Here is a 21,410-nt window from a genome sequence, read left to right as displayed (position 1 = left end):
TGTGTTTAGAATATACGTTTTATCGTTAGTGGTATCAGTAAAAACTGCAACCATGCCTCTGGAATATAGCAACATGTTTACTAAGAGGCACAGAAGAAATATACAGCTGAATAAAAAATTAATTTAATTTTCAGGAAGCAAAACAAACGTATTGCTAATTTGTAAAAAAACCCTCATTTGAAAATGTACTAAAACATGTTAGGTTACTTTTAGTCTACGAAAGTATTTTAAACATCCTTTTACAGCAATTCAGACTCGCATTTTGATTTTCTTCCACACTATTTCATATCAATTTTCCTCAACAACCTGCAATGCCTCCTTTCGCATTTCATTTGATAAGATTATTAGGATTTTAAATTAGCGCAACAGAATGTGCCACAATTGATTTAGATTGTCCACATTATCATGAAGGCGATTTTAAACGCGTAATAAAAAGGCATCTAATGGCGCTAACGTTAGCGCTCCTATCGGTGGCGAATCGATTTGTGATATGAATCAGATACAAGCACCAAAATGCGCAACCCTAATTCGCGACCGCGAACGATTACGATCCCTCTCTCGCTAATGAATTTAAAAAAAAAATTGCTCCACCATTACCTCTCTAATGACAACTTTTGCACAACGCTGCCGCTGACATCGATGATGGCCGCGTCGATTCGCCGTAGCGTAATGAATTATTTTCACTTTTACCTTAATAAGTCTCCGTTGCGCTAGCTGAAAAAAAAAGCCCACCCAACTGCAGGCGAGATGGGCGAGCGTGCGAATATGGGGGATGATTCCTCTTTTCGCTAGCTTTTTAATTCCCGCGCTTTTCCACCCCTTTTCGTGGGTTCGATTGCTTGCCACCGAAAATCGATTAGATCATATCCGCCACCCTCTTGGCAGTACGTGGGGCGAAGGATGCTCTCCGGTGGTTGCTCGCGAAACAAAACAAACCCCGACCCCATCGCTCATTATCGTCTGGCTGGCATCTGCTGGCTAGGTGCGCAGCATGGCGTTGATAATTGTTGCAGCATAAATTACACCGACTTTCCGCGACGGTGCCCAGCAGCGATCGAGTCTGGTGCTGGTGGCTAATCATAGCTGCCACAGTACGTGGCGGCCACCGGAACGGAAGCGACCCCCCGTTGTGTCTTTTGTTCGTCGCTTGCCGGCAGTGCGAAACGATTTTAATGAAAGGCCCATTTCGGTTTCGAACAAAATGCCCGCTGCAGTGGCGTCGTGGTTGTTGGTGTGTGCGATGGGTGCGAGTGCACGTGGAAAATTGCCAAAAGAGAGGGAAAAAAATGTATCTCCCGTAGCAACCCAAAGACGATGCTCTGCGGATGGATCTTGGGGCTCAATGGGGGCTGCGAATTGGTAATCCCTCCTTTTCTCGTTAGCTTGCGTGCCGTAATCTATCGAGCGCACTTCCGATTAGGAGTGGGCTCATTTTCGCGAGGAAGCAAGCAAAGAAAGTCCACTGAGAAAAAGGCGAAAAAGATGCAGGTACCGTGGGATGACGTAACTTGTTTTACCTCACCGAAAATGTGTGGCAAAAGTGCGGCTAGCCGGTTGCAGGTGGACCGTGAAGAGCCCTGTGAGCTGCACAGTTACGCGTTTACAGGCAGAACGGACGAGTGAAGCTTTGGTGAAGAGATGCATGCATGCGTACTAGACTCGAAATTCCAGCACAGTTACGGCAGAGTAGATGAATAAATTAACAAAAAAGCCATCGAAAATGGTGTTTACCAAAATTAGAAATTTCATAATAGCGCTTCAAACTCATTTGAAATAACTAAAAAGGGCACAAACAACAAAAAAGAGAAAACCAAAGTTGCATACAAAAGAAATAAGAATTTACGTTAAAAAGAGATATGAAAACAATATGTGGTTAAAACAAAATCAACACTATTAACATCCAAAGGAGACAAATAAACCACCTTCGTTTATTTAAAAGCACATAATATATAAATTCACAAAACATGAACATTGAACATAAAAACAAATTTATTTTCAAACTAATGTCATAAATTTGGCATCATCAAACGTGAAATATGCACAAACAAATTATAGCAGTCAATTTAAAATGGAATCGGTTTGACCGATGACATTGAACTAAGAGCTGAGCAAACCATTTATCTTTTACAACCAGGACCATTTTAGCATCTTCCAGCATCGGCTTTCCCGTTCAACACAAGCATACTCACAGCCCCGCATACAGGCAACTTTTACCAAACAAACAACAAATCATTATAAATGATTCGTTATCACCTGACGGCGTCGTAAAAAGCGTCACAAACCCCACCGCAAAACCGATCCTTTGCAAAACGTGACCGAAAGCGCCGGCGTGACTCAACGACGGGTGAAAATCGATAGAATCCATTCCGTATGTCACCACGGCTTTGCATATTATATTTACCTCCAGAAAATCGCCCGCAAGCATTTCGCCAAAATGGTAAAATGAGACGAAAACCTGTTTTCTGCCGACTCGGTTATCTGGTTTTTGACCTCGGACGCTCGAGCCCTCCCTGCGGTTTTTTCTCTCTCTTTTTGTCTATCGCTCTCTCATCTAAATGAGTTAATTATGCGGCCACTACATGATCAGCATTGTGTACACAAAAAACTCTATAGGAAAGAGAAAGGATATTGTAGAGATTTCCTTTCCGTGTTTCCATTTAAATAATACTAATATCATAACTTTTTAGCTCCAGCGAAAGTTTCTTAAGGTGCAGATTTAGCTTTCATTTTCTGTAATCCCATGCGAATGCATAAAAACAGCACATCATGACTTTTTAGTCAAATTTGTTTTGCCGTCATTCCGTAATTCGTGATGCACCGCGTATAATATGTGGTAGAAAGGTTAAGCATACGACATTTTGTGTGTTAAAGGTGGAATTTGTTGGCAGCTATTAATTTGAAATTAACCACCACAGGTGAAATAAATAACAATTTTAAGATGATATAACCTTGCCTTTGTTGACCTTTTGTTGAGACAGTTTTGAAATAATCTTTTTACTACCACTTCAGATTTTTGTTTTCGAATGCATAACCGAAAATATTCGAAAGGTTTCAAACGATTGAGCAACTACATCGGAGCGTGATCACCATTCCATAGTTTATCGCATTTAAACGAGCGCGATTTTCCACCCCAATAAAGGCACCACTCAATACCGAACGGGATCATCACCATCATCCTCGTGATCCGCTCATGCGTGATCGTTCTTTGCGAAAGATCCGCCAGGTATCGTGCAATTTAATCGTTGGATTTGCCAAAAAAAAAAAGTTCACCAGGTCAATGTTAAAAAGCCAACCTATTGCAACCGACCCCAGCGTTACGCTCGGCTTCAGCGTGACACTCACGGTGTGTGCGATCTTTGGCCGGGTTTCACCTTCCCAAAGCTCATCCATCAACGTCATCTGTGGTCGCGTTTTCGGTGGCCATTCCGCCCGAGGATGTACCAAATGATGAGGCCCCGAAAACGCACCCCCGGGGGTGCCGGATTTTCATAACAACGACAGCAAAAACCGGAGAGGGTGAATTAATCGAAAAATAAAACAACCTGCAACACCGCTACCGAACCGTTTTATGAGGGCAGGCTCGGGGTGTTGTAACCCACCACGCGGATTATTGTGTTTTGTTTGCGTGTGTGTTTTATTTTTTAATTGAGAAAAAAAAATCGGGGGGAAAATCGTCCGTCTGATTCGACAGGGAATATACGACAGGGTGCTGCGCTCTTTGGAGCCGCGCGAATCGGACACGGTACGGTGCATCCTGCGATGAAAAGCGAACTTTTTTTTTCGCTTACACTGGTGGCTTTGAGGGGACAAAGAGAGAGAAAGAGACCGCGCATACGTTGGTGGGGATTGCGTAACACGCGAAGAGAGAGAAACACGATGAAATTGCGTGGGAAAGCAAGAGTGGTGTATTTTCCTTTCGAGCAACTTATCACCTTAGGTTGCGCTCGTTAATTAGTATCTCTTTTTGTTACACAAAGCATACTATGATGGATCGATACAACTGAGCATGATCTTAAGCAGAAGTACATGTCTAAAGAAGCACATTGCTCTAGACGGATTGAGCTTCCGTTGAGTAAATGATTACCCTTGAACCATTTTCCCTGAAGCAGGCTTTAAGAATCAAATGACGCCAACAGAACACCGACAGTACACCATGGTTTCATGTTGAGGATCTTTTTGTTGCTTCTCGCACATCCCGACATACACCGCGCATCCGCACAGGTATGGCATAATGTGCTATAATTGAAAAAAAAGCTGTCTAGGTTACGGAAAATGATGCTTCTGCGGTGGACGGAATCAGCCACGTATTAACGCCACATTGACATTGAGTGCGGTTTCTCTTTGCCTTTCGACGTGAAACAGATCATCTGTGCTTCACGTGCGCTCATCTTCCACGGTGGAGAGGTAAGAATAATAGCTGCCCCGGTGAAGTTTAATCAAATTATTCAATGGAATCGATTTTTAATTCAAGGATACCGGAACCCTCGCCACGCGGGCTGCCATTTGACACGTACCGATCTCGGGCGTAACAATAAAACCGCATAACCACGCGCGCCCTAATGGCATTTGACGTTGAGGTGTTTTTGTTTTTTTTTTTTTTCACCCGATAGCCGCCGGTGTCATCTCGCTTTACACGATTCATTCATCAAGATTTCGACCCCAAAAAAGGGGAAATCCGAAATCTCGAAACGCTCGCGCACTCGTTTGACATTTCCGAGGAAGTGCGCGTGCGCACGGTCTGCGGTTTTGCGCCTCGTGAAGGATGTCTCTCACGGGGGAAAAGGTCAACGAGCGAAACCGTTTGCTCAGCCGCGGGCTTTGTCGATTTATTGAACGCTGTGGCGATAAATTTTACGATTGATCGGATGTGCCGGAGCGGAGTGCGAATTGCTCGGATCCGTGATGTGGCCGACTCCGAGGGCTGTGGGAGCTTTTCTTTAATATTCGACCGCCTTCCTCTCCCCCAAAAAGGAGGTCATCCGCGAAATTCACTTCCGATGGTGCGTTTTAAAAGGAAAGTTGAACGTTTAGCGAGGGAAAAAATGGCCTAATGCCACGTACAGCGGAAGCCTGATGGGCCATTTGCAATACTTGTAGGTTGTTTTTTTCTTCTCCTTCGACATTTCGTACTTAAATGCATGCCACGGATATTCGCGATCGATGTTGCCCGCTGCCGGTGTAAAATGTGAGTGCGTGTGTGTGCGTGCAAAAAAATAGCATCGAAATCGACATCACTTTCTCCGCAGCAAATGATGGGAGAGTTTTCCGAATTCGCTGATGACTAAAATCTAATCCGACTAAAACGATCAATTATGTGTCGTATGATGCACAATTAATGGTGATTTTTTAAAGAAATTTTTGTAATCTATCATTTATTCAATGATGGGGTTATCAATTAATGTATTGGAGTAACCAATTAAAAACACTGTGCATAAGACTGCGTATAAATATTGACTTACAGTACTGGGAAACAACAAATACTTTAGCTTAAAAAGTATTTCTTTATTTCTTAACCAAACTAATTAACATTGATTGATTTGAAAAGGCACAAACCGTTTATAAATTATTGCAAAATAAATATGCATGTAAAATTAATAATTTTATCGATAGTTGATCTCTACAACTCAATAATCAAAAAAACATGAAAAATAAAAATTGAGGAATAAATCCAAATTTTGAGCAAATGTAGTAAACATCCCTTTTTTTCACAGCAAAAAACATTTTCTATTTACTAACCAGATGTGAAAAATAAAAACATTAAAAATCTTTTCATTCAATTTACGCGCTTCTTGAGCATACATCCGTTTGCTTTATGGTCTGCAGTATATTCTATGCGGTCAACTTTGTTGCGCCATTTTCCCCACGTTAAACCGTCCTAGATTCCCCCCCCCCCCCCCCCCAGAAGAAGAAGCGGACTCGCACGTAAACACGCATAATTGCATATCGGGAGCGTAAATATTAATTTACAATGAGCGAACGAGTGTTAATTTAGTCGTACCGCGGGCACCCTCATCCGCAACGTGTGCCACTTCTGCCCACCCTGAAGCCCCTCAAGAGTTAGTCGACCGATCTTCTTGCGGTCTTGGCGCATCTATCTATATCGTGTGGCATAATGCCATTCGGCGTGAAGATGCTGCTCGCGTGAGACGTACGGCGAACCCTTTTTGCCGCAGTCTGGCGCAGAGTCATCAGCCGTGAATACATGCATGACCGACGGGCGGAGAAAATATGTAAATCGAGAGCCATTTTCGTTTCGATTTGAGGTGTGGCAAGGGACGAATGGGACGCCAAGGCGCCAAGAAGAAGATCAATGTGTGATCGGTTGGGTGGCTGGGTGCAGCCTATCTGCAACTGCTACCTTTATAGAGATCGAGCAACCCAGCTGTGCTAACACGAGGATGAACCGGATACGGCACGCTATTTGATGCCATTTACCGCAAGGACTCTTATTTGCGGTGAAATATGGCACACTCATTTGTTATCTGAATACTCCAATATTTTTTTTATTATCTTTTTTCCTGTTTTATTTGGTTATTTTTTTATTGATATATTTTTCATGAATAATCAATTTCTTGACAGGCATTTTAAATTTCTTTTTTTATGTTTCTTTTCGTTTTGTTGATTTTCGTGATATTTCTTGTTGTTTAAAACTGAAATTTTACTAATTATTCACATGAAAATAATAAATTTTCATCTAATTGTTCTTAAGCTGTTTAACGTGGGTCTTTTATCAGATCAAATATTTGAAATTGAACTGAAATATTTGAGATTTGAACTGAAATATTTCAAAAAAGATCATAAATTACAATTATTTCCCATCCTTCCAACGTTTCAACACATCCACATTTGTTTAGAGACTTAACGTAACATAAGCACCCCAAATTACATCCTCAACTCGTTAGACTTAGCATGAGTCGTCAAAATGGCCTTCAAATCATCAAGATAAACCTAGCATGTAAGCAATGATGAACGTGAAAGTTTCCAATGGAATGCATCGTTGGTGGTAGGAAACGAAGAAAAAAAAAGTCTACTCAACGCATACTCGAACGCGTTTGCCTCATACTTCCAACGGCCTTTTCCGCCTCTACCTCAGCTCAGCTCGTTTCATCACGGAACACCAGCATCCGCGCTACGTTGCCGCAAACTATTTAAATTATGAAATTAAAATGTAACTCATACCAATTGAGATAACAAACTGACGGGAAGCAGCTGCCGGAGCAGCAAGAGTAAGCTATTTTCCTTGTTATAAGTGTTGCAGAAAAAAAAGCACACCTAAGCATGCCGCCACCAGCCCTGTTTCCCGCGCAAATAGCGGCTGAGACTAAAAGGGCTCCGTTTACGTTGCTTCCAATTTTTTTCGCCTCACCATCTCGCCAACATTGCTTTCTTCTTTTCATCTCAGTACACCTTCCCACGGGTGCAATGCTTTGGCAGTGCCGGAGCAGGAGAGAAGCGCGAAAGAAAACCATCTAAACTATCGCAGACGAAAACGAAACGGAACCCTTTTGGGGAACGGTGAGTGGAAACTTTGCACTTTTGCAGTTCAACTGGTCGTAGCTCTGCTCGACGACCCGAACGGTCAGCTGAAGGAGGAGACTGCTATAGACAAGCCATCGGAGAAGCATCACCTCGCGTAAAGTATGCCGCCCAAACCGATCGGCTTAAGAAACTTTCTCAGCACCGACCACAGCGCGCGGTTCAGTGAAGAGACCCCTGAGACATGAATTCCGAAGCGAAACGGGAAGGAAAAAAAAACGCACCACCACGAGAGGAATGTGAACCTCTAAAACCACCCCAAGATTATCATTTTTTTTTTTTCCACTCTCTTCCGAGTTGCGCATTCCCGCGCCAAAGTCACTTCCCACCTTTTGGGAGGTGTATCGATAAATCCCCAGCGCGACCGAAACCACTCCAGTGTGATCATCTGCAGAGGAACAGATGGAACAAATCACCAAACGGTAAGGGCGTACACCCTCTGGAGGCATCCTCGCGCAAACAGCTGGAAAATCCCCACCGAAGACACTTCACGCCCGTTCGGAAGGGTCTGCACTATTGAGCGGCATAGAACATATTTGATCACGTGCATCGAGAGATAATCGTTGCTCGCTCGGATATTAAATAAACCGTTAAAGCATAGCGTGTGACTTCGATCCCTTCGGTTTGCTCTCTCGCCCTGACGGATGGCTGCCAAACACGCATCGGTATACTGGCGTGGATTCGCATTCAACGGCTGCCTGACACCTGTTCCCGGCTCGTTGAAGTCTTTCGAAGCATAAGAGCTAGAAGTAGCATAAATAATCCTCCACGAGAGCTGCTTGAGGTGATGATTTTGATGGTGCCGCCGATACCACTTCTCGCGCGTTACCGTTAGCGATATATTCCTCAAAACCGATCGTATCGATGCCGAGAATCGGTGATCATCTCGCGATCGAGCTATGACTCCTTTTTTTTTGGTTTTACTATCGCGAGACGATGCACGCAACTCGGCACGTGAAAGATTAGCTCGCAAAAGCGTATCCCCGGGGAATGGCCTGAGATGGGTTTGGAAATGGGCACGGTCTGATTGCAAATTCCATTAGCACACTTTAGCGGTCGAAGCATGGAAGCAATCCGGATTGGCACGAACAGGGAGTTGCGATTTTGAAGCAGAATATGCTTCTCTATGCTTCACGTAAGACGAAATAGGTTATATTCAATTTAAAGCAAAATTATCCCTTCTTAGAAATAATCTAATATTAGACCTCTTTGAACATAAAAAACAAGAAATTCAAAATGTCAATTTACTTATATTTTCTTTTTTCATTTCAACGTCAGATGCCGGTGAGATTTATGCTCAACATATAAGCTCAACAACCCATAAGAGAAACAATAACACAAGCCAGCCGTCAAATGTACTCCGGTTCGGTTGTGATGTTAATGCTTGTTCAGGATTATTCACGCTCGAGATTATCTCAATCGATACATTTTCATCGCCAGTCACAAAGTGCCACATTAGATATTCCTTTCCCGGAGCTTGCATAAACCATTGCCGTACCGACGTTCGCTGGTTCGCAGCTTTCACATTGCAGTGAACGTTTAGTAACTGACATTTCCAGTGTTTTCCAGTTCGTTTGATCGAACATGTTGCGATTGTGCAGTGTAAGCAGTTCAAGTTTTCTGTAACGATGACGTCTACTTGAACTATGTTTTACTAGAATAAATTTTACAACTAACATAAAATTGCACAATATGCATCATAGTAAGGTGAAATTATGTATATGACATTAACATCACTGAAACAGATTCGAGAACATGGCCATTCCTCCATCCAATTAAATCACAAAAAATCCAACCGGAATAAATTAATAAAGCGCAAATAACGAACCAAAAAATCGTCACCGTACAACACTACACCATCACGAATTATGCCTGCACACCCCTTTACGAGAAACCCATACTAAACCCGTGCAGTACCAGAACGGAGTATGTTCGAAGGCGCCTGCAAATGGCAGCAACGAAGCATTTTCCAGCACCGAAGATCATTTTCTGTCGCCTGTCGGCCAAGGTGACACACGCGGTTGGTTTTTTTTTGCTAGGCCGCCACCCCCTAATAATGGTACCTCCGTCAACGAGAAGGGCCTTGCCTTGCAGGGTGGTCTATTTTGCACGGTTGTGGCTCGAGCTCAAGGAGTCAAGGCTGCAGCAACCGAGAGCACCGAAGCGCGTCGCTGGCAACCAGAATGAGCTGGCGCGGTGTACTATATTTTGCTGCGCCGTCCCAGCCCTAGTTTTGCGATCGTGCAGCACCATAAAAGGTGGATTTCGGTTGGGGTCACAGGAGTCGAAAAGACAGCAAAGGAGTTTTTTGTGTGTGTGTGTGCGTTGCTGCTCATTTGCTAATGATAGGTATCATGAATAGCTTTATGGCTGCTATGAGCATTCGAACACTTCATCGATCATGTTGCAGCATTAAGAAAAGTAAAAAAACATACTTTTGGGAATTTATGGGTAGGGTTTATCCAAAATTGGACATGTGGTGGTTTGTTGCTACTGAAAACCTATTCATGCCATAAAAAGGTTCAAAATGAATAGATATAGCATCAAAAATATGGAACATCAACCGATTTTGGATACTACATAAGTAAAAATGAAAAGGCATACAGTGTATATTGTCTCGAAAGAATGTGATAATTGGAATTAATTTTTTTTTCAAGTTTTCACAATAAAAGCTTTTTTTTCATCAATCCAAATCAAATAAGCCTTAACATGGATTTGAATTAAATTGAGATTATAAACACAATCTAATTTCGAACGGTTTCAATCTAGCACGAATAAAATAATATCCTTTCACATTACTGATCTACTTCATCATCTAATCTGCCGCAGTCATTTACCGTACCGCAAATATAATTAATATACAGCTTTATCGCATCCGACAACCGAGTGCGATCACGGTATAAAAACATTTCCCGCAGCGAAATACACTTTCCGGAACGAGGGATGAAATTAACGATGCTCGATCATCTCGATCGCTGATCGCAACCCTTATCGCAGCATTGCCCTTCACCTGCCAGCGCAATGCGACCGAGCGAACATTCCCGGTGATTGATCGCACTTTCGCGGTATCTAATTGCACCGATCGCACCAGCATCTCGAGAAATATATATATCTATTAATTCCGATGAACCTAACCCCAGGCGAAACGGCACTCCACCAGATCGATTGCGTTGTCACAGTCAAAAGTCAATTACGATCATCGTTTTTTTTTTGCCTTTCCCCTTTTGAGGGAAAACTTTTATCACCAGACCGCCGATCAGGCCGACACACACACACACACGTGAGCTGCATGCATGATCGCATTAAATTAGACATCAACAATGGTCCAATGAGCCGCCGGAAAAGGTAACGTGCGCTCGAGCATAATCGCTAGCCTGTCGCAGAAGCACATGTGCTACACTTTTCACTTTCCACGCGCACGTCACCCACAACAACCCTCTGACGGGCGTCGGAAGTGGGCTCTATTCGGGGGTTGACATCGAGCTAGCGGCAACCGAACGCGGAAAGAAAGCACCGATCAAGACCTGAAAGAATGCTTGCAACGTGAGGCCTGGCAGTGGAATTTGTCGCTGCAATAGAGCTCCTTTGGTTCGCTGCATTTCCGGTAAGGTAGCAAGAAAGAGAGAGAGAGAGAAGAGTTTTTTTTCTCTTCTGAATGCAAGCCTAAGGCGCCATACCTCCAACGACGCCAGCCGTCTATTGAATGGCTGCCTTCACGCTCGGAACCGGATCCCCGATGAAAAGTGAACGTCATCTCATGCGGGAGAGTGAAGAATGGAGATTAAAAAAAAAAAAGCCCATATGCGGGCTGCAGCATCTACGCTGAAATGGGGAAAAGCACGAGCGATAGACTAATTTCCATTTCTGCTCCCCTTTGCCATTCAAAATCCGGTGCAGCAAAGTGAAACTAAATTTAAGATTTCGCTCTCTACCGAGGACGCACAACAATGCATCGGCGGTGGTGGAATACACACACACACATACACCCATACATGGGGTGCAATCATGTTTAGCGTGTTTTTTTCTATCTCTCTCTCTCTCTCTTTTCCACCCGCGACTAATGGTAGGATGCGTTTTTGTGTACATTGTTGTTATGCTCAAGCTTTTCCTAACACGGCCAGGTATGCTCACCCCCTTACGAGGGTTGCATAGCTCGAGGTGCAGCAGCAAATTCGCAACAAAAACATGAATGCAACGAAGAAAGGCACGACCACCCAACCCCCCCATGACTTATTATGCTGACCCTTCAAAGCGCCAGCACCGTTCATGTGCGACCGTTTCTCCACGAGAGCGAGCAGCGAAAAAGGGGCAGGTTTTAATTAAAAGCCATGTTTTAACGATTTTATACCGCATCATTAGCATCCGCTGGGGCTGACCTCCGATGACCTTGATAGAAACATGCGACAGCACACACTCGCACCGCGGGAACGATCGTTTCTTCCGCGGAAAGAAACGCAACCCCACGTGGTGCACCGGCTCGCGCCAGGATTAATTGCCCCGAGGGCGAATTAAATGGATGCTGTCGTCATAATTCATTCGTGTGCAACAAAAACCGCCCACTTTTTCGAGGCGGCCCTTTTGTGATGTGCCGTGGTGCTGGGTGCGATCGAACGAGGAAGAAAGTCGCGGGTCGCGCATTATTTTCAACCTGCTGGAAAATGATACCTTGGGAATATACACAAAATTAACTGTTTGTTGGTTCTTGAGACCAATGAGCTCTTTAGATGTAAAATTAGTAAAAATCATTCTGCGCATTTATTCTTTTCTGATAATTTTATTAAAACCTTTTAATCTACCAATAGTTCCCTTTTTAGAATTTCCATTAGCGTAAATGGTAGCTCTAAAAATTCCCTCCAAAAATGTTCCCAAGAAATCGCTACTTCCTTCTCGATGCTGCTCGCCAACATTCACTCCAATCAGCAGAGCGTCGCGTTACGTAAAATAACCGGAGCTTCCCAAAACGGGAAACCGATTAGATTAGTAACCACCAAATAATCAATTACCGCCGTTGCATCATAACTGTGGCAAGCCGTGCCGCGGTGTTGTTAACGAAAAACACAGCCCCGTTTAAAAAAAGCCACGTACATTTGCTGTCCGTTCATTCATTTCATTCGGCAGGAAAAGAGATGCTGCCTTCGAACGTTCCCCCTACACCATGCGGGCTGCTGCTGCTTCTGCTAGGCACTATAATCGATTCCGTTCGGTGCAACCGCTGCATCGAGCTACAAAGTCGAAACGTCGAGCGCGAACAATTCAGCGCCGGCGCTGGATCCCTTAAAGGGATGGCGAAGGGAGAGAAAAAAAAAACCGAAACATGAACCGTTACGAGGAACCACAATTTATGAAACGCCAATCGATCGGTTGGCACGACAATAAACAAGCGGCACAAGGGATCGTTAGCCGTGCGCAGCATAAGCATAATCGCATGCGCGTCCCACGGGGCGAGAGAAAAAAAAAACAACCTTTTCGTTCTCAGGCCGATCGATCGCTGGGATGCACTCATTCCGTGCGATCGGTTGCACATCACCACTGTTATGTGTTTATTTTTGGAGCGATAAGCAGAATACAAAAGTGTTTGCAATGTTAAACAAATAAGATTACCAAAACGCATGTTTATGAGTGTGAAAAAAGGAATAAGCACGAAAGATGTACAACACCGATGCTCATAAATGATCTTTTATTTTGTCAAAATTTATTGCATGCGTAAAAGTTGCTTTAGTACCTTTTTCACAGATCCCTAAAAGAACATGTGTAAAAACGGAACATTAAAGCCCGGAACCCTTATGATGTAGAATAAAGTTTTGTAAGTTTGCTTAAACGATTTGCATATAATGGTACGCATTATGATACCTGGCTCATGTGATTTTACAGTAAGAAAAAACCCACCACAAACAAGAAAATGCACCCTTACCAACGTTCTGCGCGTTACGCGCCCCAAACCCAAATTCGGGCCTCTCAGCCTAATATTTCCCCAGCACGCAAGTGGAATGCAAAAATTCACTTAATGACAGAACCCTTTCATTTCGCGTCTGGGAAGAGAATCGGCCCCATTCTACCGCTGTGGTGGCGTTTCGCGAGGTAAAGCGAAGAAGAAAAACAAAATTACCTCACTCATCAAGAGCCCAGCGGCGAGGCATCGGCGTCAGGGCCACCCTTGTGTCTCATTTCGCTTCTACTTCTGCTCATGCATCTGCTAATGGTTGATGAACATTTTCCCGTACCGCCGAGAACACGGAGGAAAACACCACACATCACGTGATGCTGCTGGCGGCGAGACTCGCCCAGGGAGTTCTCGTTCGCTTCGGTCGGGATGGTGGTGGGTTGCAATTTTGATAAATTGTACATCCACTTGTCAACGGTAATAAGCGGTTCGGTGGAAGGACGAGCTTTATGGCATGCGTTATCGGGACAAATTGCATGCTCAGGGCTCTAACGCAGGCTGTTTGGTGATGGTGGCTCTTATCAAGCTGCACCGTGCCGAAGAAGCACTCAACGAACGTGGAAATAATATACGACATGTCACTGAAACTATGTTACAAGAACATTTACTTTTCGCGTGTCAACGCATGGCTCATAAATTCTACTTTCTTCAACATGAGTGTATGGAAGTATTAGAACTCCAGAGAGATTGGTTCTTATATTGAGAAAAGCTTCGTTATTTGTCACTAAAAAGCCAATGTTAAACCAACAGCAAACGAGTCGTGCACGACTTGACGAGTGATGTAACAATTGACACAAGTATGTCAAAATACCATACAACAAATTTAGTTGTATAAATCTACAATGTGATGATAATTTAAAAAAGGCCAAACTATAACTAAATAACAAGCAAACTAACTTGAATGTATAATTTAAAAAATATGTAAAAAGATGTTTTTATACGTTTTATTTAAATATTCTTCTAAGAAAATTAAGCATTTATTCCTCTGACAGTACTCTTCAATATTCGAATAGGCTTTTATTGGCTAGAAAATAAAAAATCCAGAACTTTTTTCGAAATAAACGAACAAAACTTGATCCAATTGTATGCAACATTTTGTCAAACAGCGTTATAATAATTAAGCTTTTTTCCTCAATTCTGCTCCCATTAGACACTTCTGACCGGGTATAAGTTTAAAACATGTTCCCTTTCTCGAGCGCTACCACAGCTCAATAAATCGAACGTCGAAGCAAATGAAGCCCCCAATCGACCGCGAGATCGACCTCATCTCATCGTGGAAGTACACACTCAAAAAAAAAACCGCGACCCACCCCATATCATGCGTACCCGGCGGCGGCGGCATCAACATCACCGCTTACCTTGTAACATGGCACCAGCAGCGAGAAAGTCCGACCGCGAATATGGTCATGACGCTTTGGCCGCGCGGCATTTTTACACGGTCCACTGTGGTGCCGCCAATCCAACAGGCTCCGAGGAGACCCACAAGAAGGGACCTGTTGCTCCTCTTCTGTCTTCCTTAAACCTTCGCCCCATCCCCGAGGGTTCGCCCTTCGATGGGGCGCGTTTGGGAGCTTTTGATGCTGATGGTGTTGTGACTAGAACAGGTTTTCCCGAGTGTGCCCTCTCTCGCACCGTGAGTTTCTTCGGCTTCCTCACTTCTGCCTCACCGGCGTGTGCGTGTGTGAGTAAGAGGGGCTTAAACGTGGACGGCAAAGGAAAGGAAAATGAGGTCAACCGATACGGTGCTCTGCGAGGGTCCAACGCCACAACGTACTGCTTGCTGCTGGTGGATGCAACACTCGCCGTTAACGATTTAGTTCTCCACGCGATACCGCGGGATCGAGAATTTCCGCATGGAGCTAATTTGCCAAGCGGGAGAAAAGAGAAGAGGAACAAAAAAAACGTATATGCCCCAATGCCTCCTAGTAGTAGATCAAGACATTCCACAATTGACAGCGCGATTTCGCGGAGGAAACCATTCCAGTGGTGTGTTGCAAAAAAAAAAAGCCCTCCGATCGTCTCGCTTAATGGAGAGTAGAGTGCGGCTTCTTTTCTTCGACAGCAACATTTCACAACCTGCCATACTTCCGCACACACACACACACGCGCGTGCTCTGGCATCCATTCAACCGGATCGGTTAATGCTGGATAATAAACTGGACCTTTTCCCTCCCCGTCGGTCATATCCGTTTTCGTGCGCGTTCCGCTCCCGATGCCTTATTTACGGGGGCTAAGCTGGCTTTCTCTCCGGCTTGGAGGCACGCGTGAAGGTTGGCTCATACAGCATGCCACATATGAGGCTTCGTGTGCGAACCATCACTTCCTGGTTCCGGCGTGTTTTGCCACCGCAGCGAGCCAAACGCAACAAAACATTGCCATCTTTAGGAGGAGATCCAGTTTCAGCAGCACTCTTTAGAGGTTTTAGACACACAGTTGACAACTTCCCAACTGAGTAAAAAAAAATTATTGTGAGATACATTATGCAACACGTCCTCGGTGTGCGTCACATAAACAGGACGTGAACAAAAAAGGCTCCTAAACTGACCTAAGCTGGTAGGCTTAATCCACGCCAGCAATGCGCCACTTCCGGTCACCTTCGCTCAGCTGCTTATAAGTTGCCCACCTAACCTAACAAACTGGTGAAACTGCAGACGAGAATAAGCCGCGAACGGACACAGTTACCTAGATTTAGCTTGCCCACCTCTGCAGGTTCTAATTCCAGCGGGAGGTTGCCTTTTTTTTTTGGTACAACAGCGCTGTGTGAAGCGAAGGTGAACGTTGCCTACCCAACCGGGTTTAAAGCTCGCCCGAACCTAAGTCGGGGCGGTCCCGCACGGTAGTAAAATCTTCTAATTGGCCTCACATTGCGTGGATCTGGGTGAATCTACATGAAAAGCGACCGATAACTTATGAGACACGGTCGGGTGGATTCGGTGAAACAATTAATTAAAAGCACGATATGATACAGAACCCTCAACCGGGCACCATAAACATAAGACCGCGGCTGACAATTAATTACCGAGCGCAGAATTTTCTAAAACCATGAGAAAGCGGAAAAGTTCTACCCAAAAGCGTGTGCCGCTTTTCATTTGAAATTCGTTTCTCACCATCTTTGCTCTCGTCGAGCAGAGAAGCGATCAAATTAAAGTGGCGGATAAATTTTATTGTACCTTTTTTTCTTTTGCAATCCCCTTCGCACCAAAAAGCCTAATGCTAAAGAGCTTAAGAACGTAAGCATTTCGCACTTCTGGAGAGGGATTATAGTGCACATTTCGACATCACCCCGTGTGCTCAAACATGACATCATCGTGTGCTCGTGGAGAAATAAACCACTTTTCAAGTGTCAATCCACCGGTGGCTGGACGAGCACGTTTTCTTTTGTGGCGCACTTTTGCAATGACTGTCGAATTGAAGGGAAACCATTCGCAACCAGTAAAAACCCGCCAACCATCGCCAGAAAGCGGAGTAATCCTGAGTGGGATCCACAATTTAATCCACCAAGAACGAGTTGGTGCTTCTCGCGAAACTATCACGATCACGATCGTCGATAAACGAACAATTTCTGCCTGGTTGTTGCGGGCAATTTCGGAGGGAATTCTTATTTTCGGTTGCACTTTTCGGGGCGTTTCGCCGCAGCCGTTGTGCCTTTCGAAACGGCTTTTTTGCCCGCCGCTTGCGAGTCGCTCGCGAGCGATAATCGTGATCCGTGATCCAAAACGGCGCACACCGCAATTGAAATTCGATCACCGTATCTCAACCGTCGCTGCAAAACAAACGAGCGGCACACCACGCGGGTTGTAATTCCAGCTCGCGGTACGCGAAACGCGTTCCCAACCCACCGTAACCGTGTCAAATTTCGCGGCACTCCCTTCCCAGCTAGCGGACCTAAAGCGCCGTCTGAAGGTTGCTAAAGGTCCGTGTGTCCCGCGGGACTCCACAACCCTGCCAGGACGCAACCCTAAATCTCCGCGGGCCCTGCGAGGTGGTGCATTATGCATTGTAACGGATTTGCCAATGCGTACCCTTTTCCGGCGTATGGAGCCGGCTCGCGACCCGTTCTGGTTGGTCAAGGGATGGAGAATTAACATTCGTCCCTGCATGCGGGCAGATCACATCATCGTCAACACACCTGCGCGCTTGAATTCGCCGTTGGGGATGAGTCAGAGCCGTGATTGGAGCGAAAATGACGCCACACCAAAGGTTAAGTGTGCCCAATCCGGTCTGACCGCGGGATTTACGACGGGTGGAGCACGGGTGAGGAGAGTTGTTAAAGACGCTGTGCAAACTATAAACAGAGCTACTTGAAGGCCAGCACGCTGGAATTACGCTCGCCATTGTGGCGACGATGGAGAATATCGCATCATTTTTAGGTGAAAAATCAGATAAACTACCCTTGAGGTGATGAGTAATTTGAAATTTAAATATGCGAACAAGTACTGATGAATGGGCTGAAAGCAGCATACTTGAATGTTGCATCATGCTGTATTTTCTTAAATTCAGGAGACTCTCTTTAGTACAAATTTGTTGAATGTAATATAAAGGAGCTTAATAAAATAAATAAAATTGAAAATCGAAACTAAATGAGTTTGATTTATAATCATTGTCTTAATCTAAAAATTGACTCGTCTCTAATTTGAGGAATGACACTAAGTTAATTTTAATTAACAAAAAAGGGTTTTTGTAACATTTTTACTTAAAAATAAACAGATAGAAAAATTCAGCAAAATAAAAAATAGCAGAAATTCAGTCTAAATTAGATAAAACTAAATTTAATTATTATTTACTCAACTCATCACACAAAACTCATCGGTTTAACAAAATTGTGTCACCGCGGAATTACGTTGACAAAGGTGTTTTGTTGTTCATTTCCTACCAGTACGAAATTTGCGAATCAATTAACGCATTCCATTCGAGAAACTGCAACACCACCACGCCGGAAGGACACAACCGAAGAAAGCGACGAAATATTAAACACCAACAATTATCGGTCATTCGCGAGCAAACGCGCGAGCAGCAATTATTAGAAGCAGCATCTCATTGCACCACAGGATGGACCATCCTTGTTGTCCCTTGCCCTTCACCGACCGGGGCTGTCGTAAGCGTGGTGAAGCAATAGAAGAAACCCACCCCGATTCCGCACACCGGTGACATAAAAGAACAAATAAATAGCCCCCACCAAACCGAACACGGGCACGCAATTAACCTCGCCACCGTACGCGGTTTGCAGTTTATGATTTTTAAACAGAACCCCCTCTCGAGGCCCTTTTATCCACCCCATCCCAAGGATGCTCCGAGGGTTGTTGGTGGAACGCAGCTCGAAGGCATAAGTATGGGAAGTATGCCGGCGTGAAAGGTGAAAGCACCGAACCATCGGCTCCGTGTGTGTTTGTTTACGACCCAGGTGAAAGATGTCGCTGGACGGTGAGATATTTTGAGTCCATTCCCCCCTTTCGTGGTACAAGTTGTTGGTAGCCTGTTTTTTTCTCTCCTCTTTTCATGTTTTGTTTTAGTTTCGCCCGTACTCCGTGCGCTCGTAATCGTTCTGGTTGATGTGCAGGTCAACTTGCGGTGCTGGTGAAATGGTCTGAACGAGGCGGTTCTGGGAATCTATCGAATGGGTAGAATTACGAGCTCGAAGGAAGCAAACAAGGTTTGAAACACCGCTGGGGGCAATTGGAGACATTACATTACAGTTCCAGTAACGACTAAGCGGTGCTGGGAATGTACTATTTATACAAACAACGGCTTGTATGCTTCATATAGTGTGAGTTGTTTGCTATCAAAGTCACACATTCGAGTGCTCGCGTTCATGATCAGTCATTCGGGCGGTGTTGGTAATAACGGTGCTGAACTGTATTCCCATGGGATTTTGGGAAATATATGAACTTTACTGTCAAACAACCTGCATCCTGCCACAGCTTACGTAAAAGAAAACACTTACCTATTACACAAATTGGCAATAACAACTTCACTTTCCTGCAGGATTGCGAATTCACACACAATTCCTTTCCTTTTCAACTGGCGCCGAAACTATCAAACTCACACGACATTCATTATCTATTTTTTTTTACTTTCTTTCCTTTTCACTCTCGGTCGTTCACCAACTGCGCACAGGTTACTTAAATGCGTTTTTTTTTCTCCTTTTTATTGCTTTTTTCCGCCCGGTTTTCTTTCACCGCGGCAAATCCTCACGGCAGATCGACAGCCAATAAAAGGCAATCCCGGGAGCTCGATAATTTTTGGTGGCTAATTTTCGGCGTTTTTCACGTCGCGCCCGAAAATCCACCCAACAGCTCACTACTCACGGGCACATACACACACACACGCGCGCGCGCGCACATGCACTAACAATTCTCCGGCACTTTCTTCGCGATCTTTTATTGAAGCCTGTTATTCGATTCGTTGTAAACTGTTTTATTGAGCACTTTCTACGCTGAGCAAAGAAAAAAAACAACATACAATAAAACCATGCAAATTGTGACGTTATCCAAGCTGCCAGGTGCGGATGAGATATGGTTGATTAAAACTATCCCGAAAGGCGTGTAACATGCTAAAACTATTCCGATAAATAACACCTATAGCTCCTTAAAATCATTTCAAAAGCGCGTTACAACGAACAATAATATAACCTACTAAGATCGATGCTAACTAGACTAGATTCATTAGAAGGAATCATGTCAACCTACCGAATCTAACGAAAACACATGTCACCTGTTCCAGGAACATTTTTTTATTGATTGTCAAAAAGATCAAAACAACATTCGCATCAAACGTCACGAGAGCTAATTTGCTTGTGTCTCATCTTCGCCGCTAAAACGCACCTGCTGCAAACGCGTGTATGTATTTACAGGTAAATGATTTGGCTCGCGGTGTTAAAACAAATCTACGTTAGAATGCAGCGACCATAAAAGACCGATAATATATTCTCAAAATAAGCTGTAAATGAAGCTAACCACGTTAACAATAGCGCAACTGACGGCCCGTTCGCTACGGTAAGTGTTTAGATGCGCTCAACCACAACAAAACGTACTGCGCGGGCGGTTTTGATGTATCGAGATCATCACTATCAGCAACGCAAAAGTAGTAGCAAACCCACTAGCTTAGCCGAAAATACACACCACATACGCTTGAACACAACCGGGGTTCGATCCGGTTCAAACACCGCAAAATGCACGACGATCGAGCGAACGAGCGAGCGCGTTGCGCACAACGAAAGCACACCGTTTCCCGCGAACTAACAAAACGTACTGATGGGTTTTTTCCGCGGAAAAGCTCGCCGCTCCTGATCATGGCCGCTGTCAAAACACCGTCAACATCACACATACACAAACTCACGCGAGCGCAGCGCTCACGCGCGGCCCCAAAACCTTTGCTGGGGTTGTTATTCTCACACTACGGCTCACAGCACGGCGACGATCGCAGAGATGTGATGCGTGAGCTCCAACCGGCTGGAATTTGACCGAGTGAGACAATCCATTCTGCTCCGATGGTTCGTCGATACTATGCGCAAAGCACAAATCAACGTACTGTGGGGTTTAAATTTAATTATATTTGAACTAGATGCCGAGATGAAAAAATAACATGTTTTTGTTGTCTCCTTATAGTTGAATAATAGCTGATTATATTAGGTATTTTTATGTAGAAATAGTCGCAAAAGAAATTCGAAGTTTATATGAAAATTTCTTACAAAGAATATCAGTTAAATACATCAACTTCAACCAAACCTCCTGACTTTCATAGAGATTGATTTTAGAAGAAATTCATGATTATTAGAAATATTTACAGGACTTAAGTGACTACATTTTGTTACTACTATTTTGGAATAATCATGGAATGACTATATCCCGTAGTGCGTCTGCGCGAGCGATCAGCAAATCGAAAGCATCATTTTACCCCAACAACCCGACAGATGAGAGCGAGTGAGAGTGGCGTC

At 44.2% G+C, this 21,410-nt stretch overlaps 1 protein-coding gene across 1 annotated transcript in view; it reads right to left on the bottom strand.

Moving 5' to 3' along the window:
• Positions 1–20,707, bottom strand: part of LOC128726632 (uncharacterized) — an 82,678-nt gene extending 61,971 nt beyond the window's left edge. The window contains exons 1-2 of the mRNA XM_053820452.1: positions 20,596–20,707; positions 19,419–19,910 (exon numbers count right to left, since the gene is read on the bottom strand). The gene's annotated coding sequence lies outside the window, so the exon portion shown is untranslated. The remainder of the gene's footprint in view (positions 1–19,418; positions 19,911–20,595) is intronic.
• Positions 20,708–21,410: the final 703 nt, after the last annotated feature.

Source organism: Anopheles nili, chromosome 2 (assembly GCF_943737925.1).
Source record: "Anopheles nili chromosome 2, idAnoNiliSN_F5_01, whole genome shotgun sequence".
Classification (NCBI taxonomy): Eukaryota; Metazoa; Arthropoda; class Insecta; order Diptera; family Culicidae; genus Anopheles; species Anopheles nili.
This window is presented reverse-complemented; position numbering and strand designations above follow the sequence as displayed.